Source organism: Atractosteus spatula, chromosome 10, assembly GCF_055471065.1.
Source record: "Atractosteus spatula isolate fAtrSpa1 chromosome 10, fAtrSpa1.hap1, whole genome shotgun sequence".
Taxonomy (NCBI): Eukaryota; Metazoa; Chordata; class Actinopteri; order Semionotiformes; family Lepisosteidae; genus Atractosteus; species Atractosteus spatula.
In genome coordinates, this window is record NC_142715.1 from 12,981,976 (window position 1) to 12,988,512 (window position 6,537).

A 6,537-nucleotide genomic window follows, 5' to 3' on the forward strand; every position below is an offset into this window, starting at 1 on the left:
TTTGGGAAGCATTTTCCTGTCCTTTATGTTCTTGCTAAGCAGTTTCTACATTTTCCTCCTATTGTGATTGTCAGTGAGTACAAGTAGACTGGAACAGTGCAAGACAGGGAAAAAAACCCTAGCTATTGGGAGTGATATTTGAACCCCCACCTCCACTTAGAGACCAGGGCACATAAGCAACATGGAAAGACAAGACTCAGCCATCCTGATGAGTATTAGAAAGCACTGTGCTGAATGCACCCATTGTGTCCAATTTTCTGAAGCTTTAGGACAACTGACACCCGGATGAACACGTGGCGTTTAGCATGACAGTCTTGAAGGCAGGCAATGATTTGTTCCAATAAATATTTTATTGTGTACTTGTTCAAAAAACACAGTCTGTGCGTCCCTAAGTCAGTTTTTCAGGGCATCGAATGATACTTCTAACCTATACTAACAGCTCACCTGATCTGTTTGTGATCACACCATGGAGTGGGGGCTGTACCAAACACACGTTCCTTTTTACACTGAGACGATCATTTATAAATTGGGTGTGAAGAGAGACAAACATTGTCAATTCAAAAGCAGTGCAGATTATGGTAGGACAACAGAAGGATTATGAAGTTATTTTCTTCTTATTATAGAGATTCGTACAGTGCAAGACATTTAAAGACTTAGATAAAGGAACGTCATGATAAGTGAAACAAGCACGGACAGGGTTTGAAACTCCGACTTTCTGTTTACGAGACAAAAGCCTTAACATTTGGCTACCTTGCCTGCAATGCCACCTCCTTCCAATCAAGGCTAACACGTTTTCAAAATAAAATGAAATAAATATTTCGGTACAAATTGCAATGAGAAGAGGAACAGAACAAATATGATTATTACTTTTCAAATTAATTCTATTGAAACTGATTCAATTACATGGGGGCAACAACAACAAAACTGTGATTCTTAACAAGGAGATATTTGGCAGCAGTGGGATTCCAACTCATGCCCTCAAAGGGGCTGGAGCTTTCATCCAGCTCCTTAGACCACTTGGCAAATTACTCTGTACAGTGGCATTTGTAGTCTGACCTTATGGTGTTACAGTATGTAGAAGCAACCCCACCTCCTTTTTCTGAGATGCTTCCTCTTACTTGGTGAAATATTTTCTTCTTTGGTCCTTTGAAAATAGTTCCTTTGTGAAGCAGGCTTCAGACGGTGCTTATAGTGCCCTTGAAGTGATTTTATTTTTACAGGAAGACGCATTCCTAAATGTATCTCTCCTGTTTTAAAAAAGTTTTTTATACAACGCACGAATAGTATTCTACAACGGCGTATTTTATACAACGCACAAATAGTATTCTAATTGCAGACTGCAGATCTGTGCAGCAATCTTACTCGATTTGACTGTAATTCTGAAATACCTTAGCAAACATATTCAGGTTTCCTTGAACCTTTAATAAAAAAGCTACATCGTTTCCAATCTCTGATGTCACTGTAAACTCGGACGTGATACTCCGCAGATGTGCAGTGTGCCTTTCCTCTTGTTGCATTCAAGAGTACTCACTGCATGACCTCCTCACTGCGTGCCCTGTACTCTACAGTGATTTCATTTAGATCAGTGGTTCTCAAACTTTTTGGACCAAATACCACCCCTAATCCAACCAAAGCATCCAAGTACCACCTACAAGTCATCATCTCATAGGAACCCCAGAAATTCTCAATGACCAACATGAGCGTGTGTGTGCGCACACAATCACACACACACACATATAATAAATATTATAATAATAAACTTTATTTGATATAGCGCCTTTAAAGGTGGCTTCTCAAAGTGTTTTACAGGAAAAAAAACATTAACAACAACTAATAAAAAAGCACCATTTCAGTGAGAGGGGTGAGCCTGTTTAGTTGAGCAAAGCAGAGGTGAATTAATTTTTCGAGCCTTGATACAATTTTTCGAGTCTAACAGATATTAAATCGTCAGGCATTTTCTTGACGGCAAAGGTCTCGCGGTGGATGTTGTAATGCGTACATTATTTTCTGGAGCAACCTCTCTAATTCGTGCAACTACACCGTTATGTCGGCTTGTCATTGCTCTAGCACCGTCTGTACAAACTCAGACGCATTTTATCCAGTCGAGGCCATTCTGTTCGATAAATTTATTCAGAAGCTGAAATATGTGCTCTCCTGTAGTTCCTGTTGGTAGCGGTTTACAGAACAGAAAGTCTTCATGGGACGTACCCTCAAACTCGTATCTAACGTAAACGAGCAAATTGACCAAATCGACTACAGACTCATCTAATTGCAGTGAAAAAAATCTGCTCATCTTAACGCGCTCTATCAGTGTACGTTTGATATAATCCTTCATTTCAATAATTCTATGAATGACTGTGTCTTTCACGGGGAGGGGGGCAGCAGGTCGAGCTGTTTAGCAGCTTTTTCTCCACACTTAATACGTGTCAGCTCTTTTGCCAACGGTAAATAAGGTTCTTCAAAATAGTGTAGCTTACCTGCTTTAGCAATCTGCAAGCTTGCATTTTTCCGCGTTTCCGTTTTTATTTCCGTATTTATTTAAAGTTTTTATTTCATGCGCATGGGAGCAAAACACAGAGACGCTCGGTGTATTTTTCTCAAATTAGAACAGTTATTAAATATTTTTCTGGTATCACGCTTTCGTGTGCTCACAAGATTACCTGCGTTCGTAGCACGTATTTCTATGCATTCCTGTGTTTACAACGTTGGCATTGTTCCAAAATCACACACATTCTCCTTTCTCCCTATTTGCTGGAGATACAGTAGCTTTTTTTAAATACAATTGGTCACTTGCATCCGTAGCACGCATTCCTATAGAGTGGTATAGAATTACAGAGTATCTCTTGTGTCCACTGAAGTATTAGCACGCAATGTATCGTAGTACATAGGCTGCGTATTCGACACGTATTAAAATACAAAATATGAAAACCCGTCCCGATTTTTCAGCGCACACAACACAGTTCCAGGGTCATTTGGCGTACCACCAGGCGGCACGCCACGTACCACTGCCGGTACGTGTACCACAGTTTGAGAACCACTGATTTAGATTATCTACTTGGAGTAGAGTGACAAGATCACCTTGAACAATTTCGGTTTGTGAAAGGAAACACTAGAGAAAATACAAGTGATGAACATTTAAAATAACCACAGTACAGCTAGAAAAGTGAAAGATAAAAGACGATTTATAATGACATTCACAATAGATTTAAGAAAAGCACGACTTGAATCCTGGACCCTCAGATTAAAAGTCTGATGCTCTACCGACTGAGCTATCCGAGCTCTAGAAGAAAAGACACTCTCAGGGTCCTCACAAGTCACATGTCTCTTCTTGTGCCAAAGCGCAGTCATACCTGACCCATCTGGAATGACCACTGACAGACTTTATCCAGAAGCGACAGCACCATCATTCCCAGTAGAATGAGAGAGAAATACAGCATGACATGGAGAGTCAAGGGTCTCCCACAATCCATCTTTCCTCACATGACTGATTTTTTCACTAACATTTTGACCTTTTCACAGTCCGATTTTTTCACATTTAATAAGATCTTTTAAACAACAACATTTAAGAAAAAAAAATGGAACATTTTTTTGAACAATAATTAAAAAAAAATCTTTCCATGCCTTGGTTGTATAAGTGTGCACACCCTTTATAAAGGAAGTTGTAACTATGCTGAAATTTAACCAGTCACATTCCAGATCATGTACAAAGGTTATTTGCCTTTGCCAGACATCAATTGTATTGATTCTGATTAGTCCTAATTTATATCAGCTGATCTCATATAACCAACTGATCTGGGAGAACAAACGTTCAAACTGCACGGCGGAACTTGAAGAGAAATCCATTCACCAAAGAATGTTGTTACAAATTATCCGCCGAGCTGTTTTATGTATCCAGCCACCTCTTTCCTTCCTAGTTTGCAGTGAGCACAATTCTTTCAGTTTCTTCTCTTGTATTTTCCTTGCTATTTTACTGTCCCTTTCCCCCAAGTGGAGATGGATCTGCAACCGAAACCCAGTTTTCGCCCTGTGTTTCTGCAGCTCAAGTCTGTATGAGGAGAAGGAGTTACACAGCTCCAGTTGTGCAATCGGTCAGCGTGCGGTACTTCTACAGCAGAGTCATGCCGAGGGTTTGAGTTCGAACCTCACCTGAAGCAGTGTAGCCTGTGTCTTAAGCTACCGAAAGCAACTGACGAGCTTAGGTGCTTTTAGGTATTTGCTGGAGATTTGGTCTAAATAAACAAGTAAAGGTTTATTCCAAAGAAGGCTCCACAGCCAAAACATTATGTTTTCTTCTCATTTCAGCATGGAATAAACCTTTCCTCATTCCTTTGCAGCCCATGCATGCTGACACAGCTACTTACTTAAGTTACCATCAGCTGTGGACCTCCAACTGACCTGAGTGATATCTACTTAGATGAGAGGAGCACGATGGAGTACCGAAAACTTGAAAAAGCTCTCGCAGTTAGATTCTGTGTTTTTGTTGTTTCCCAGATATGTTTTTAATGTTCTTTTTCTTTATTTTTTGAAGTTGTTTAATTTGTTTGTTTGTTTTTATAGTTGTTAGTCCTCTACAGGGATTTACCTAGGTTCCCTGAAGACTTCTCGTTTTGTGGTTGTTGTGTTTTCGTGTTACAATTTTTTTTTTCTATTGATAGGACCCCCCGCATTACTGTGGGACTAGTTAACTTTAGTTCTTACATTCTACCTGAAATTGCCTCAATAACTACAACTCTTTTTTCTATATTTAACTACAGTTGCTTTCCAGACACCGCAACTATTCACGATGAATCTTATGAATACGTCTTTATGAATAATAGTATTATTTATTAATAATTAACTTTAATGTATATTTTTATTAGTAGCTGTATTACAGGTAATGCATGTACAGCCTTTAATATGCGATAGTGAATTTGCAGGTATCTTGGGGAGGGAAGAGAACTGAAATTTAGGAAATACATATTTAAAGGGGGTGCAAGTCACCTCTGTCACATCTGGGTGTTAACTGAATAGATTTGTGGCATTATTTATTGTGTTTTAACTCTATACTTGTGTTTCTCAGGAGACGGCAGAAATATTGGGGATTTGTGGCTACAGAAAATAGTTTGAACTTTACAGGCAAATGTAAGGTTATGTTTAAGAAAAAAAAAACTTATTTTCAACGTGATTATTTAAGACAGTTGTTCGGAACAGTATGTCTTCTCATATCTGTGGCTGTGGTCCTACAATAACGGTGATGAAACAGACGTTATGTGCGGAAAGAACTGGAGATGGAACAGGAGACTCACCCAGTCTATAGTAAGGTTGTGTAGGACCGCACACACTAGGAAGAGTGTTGAGTAGCGGGTGTAAAACCTTCACGAGCCAGACAGGAATCGAACCTGCAATCTTCTGATCCGAAGTCAGACGCGTTATCCATTGCGCCACTGGCCCCACTATCATCTTACTCAACTGCACTACAGTGAGCTCAGAGCCGCTACTAGTAATACATTGTCCAGATCCGCATTTTCTCAATTAGATTCACGTGTTTTTTACGTGTGTCTAATTACTACGTCTTTCATTTTGTCTGGTTTTATAAAAATGTCTCTTGAAAACAGACAAAGGGTTTATGTGTCTCCCTGAAATTCACACACGAAGGAAGTCACACGAGGAAGGAAAGATATCGCGTTTAAAGAGAATCCAGAGTGGAGACGCCGGCGAATGAAAACGAAGCTTCATATAGTACGAGCGCACTACCACTGAACTAAACTCCTGATAGTGAACTTTTTCCGCAGGTTAATTGTGTTAGGAAATGTGAACAGTCAACAGAGCGCATTTTAAAGGCCAAAGCAAGACAATTAGATGTGAAGAGAATTCTGCTTCTCTGTTTACTGAGCTTTCGGTGAACGTCAAAGTGAAAGACAAATTCGCTATTTTCACTTTTTAATTAAGGAACAAGAAAACACCATCCTTCGAGCCGGATTCAAAACAGCTACATAACAATCGTCCGCTGCTTTTTTAAACAGTTTTACGCTCTAGCAACTGAGCTATCGAAAGGTCGACTCCAACCGCACACGTTTTGTCATACGCGTAGCCCAATGTAGTGTAGAGTTCCTGTTTATATAAATCGCAGTTCGACATCAAAATACTCACTAACAGTCTCGTTTAGTAGAAGAAATGGACCAGGATTCTACTGTATAATCTTCCAGAGGTCTTACAAAACGTTTGGAGGGACATCAGTGCAGGTGGAAATTGACTCTTTTTCTAGTGGGATCAGTACCATATAAAACCTTTCTTTTGGATTGAGAAGAGGATCATGGTGACACTCAAAACATCCCTGTCTTTGCTTCTTACGAGGACTTTTGAGCTGCAAACATCGGTTCAAAACAAAACTCTGCTACTGCAGTTGCTTCTTGGAGAGTTTCTTCAAATCTTTCAACTGAACGTCTTGGGATATTGACGATGATATAATACAGATTGTGGTATTCTTTTGATCGAAAATTTTATTAAAATATGAGCCTCTTTTACCTTTGTCTTGGATGTTTCGCAAGGTATAATACT

General features: G+C 39.5%; 1 non-coding gene across 1 annotated transcript; it reads right to left on the bottom strand.

Annotated features, from left to right (window-relative positions):
- Positions 1–5,357: 5,357 nt before the first annotated feature.
- Positions 5,358–5,430, bottom strand: trnar-ucg (transfer RNA arginine (anticodon UCG)). Its single transcript has one exon. It is a non-coding gene; the product is annotated as a tRNA-Arg (tRNA).
- Between the last annotated feature and the right edge of the window lie 1,107 nt (positions 5,431–6,537).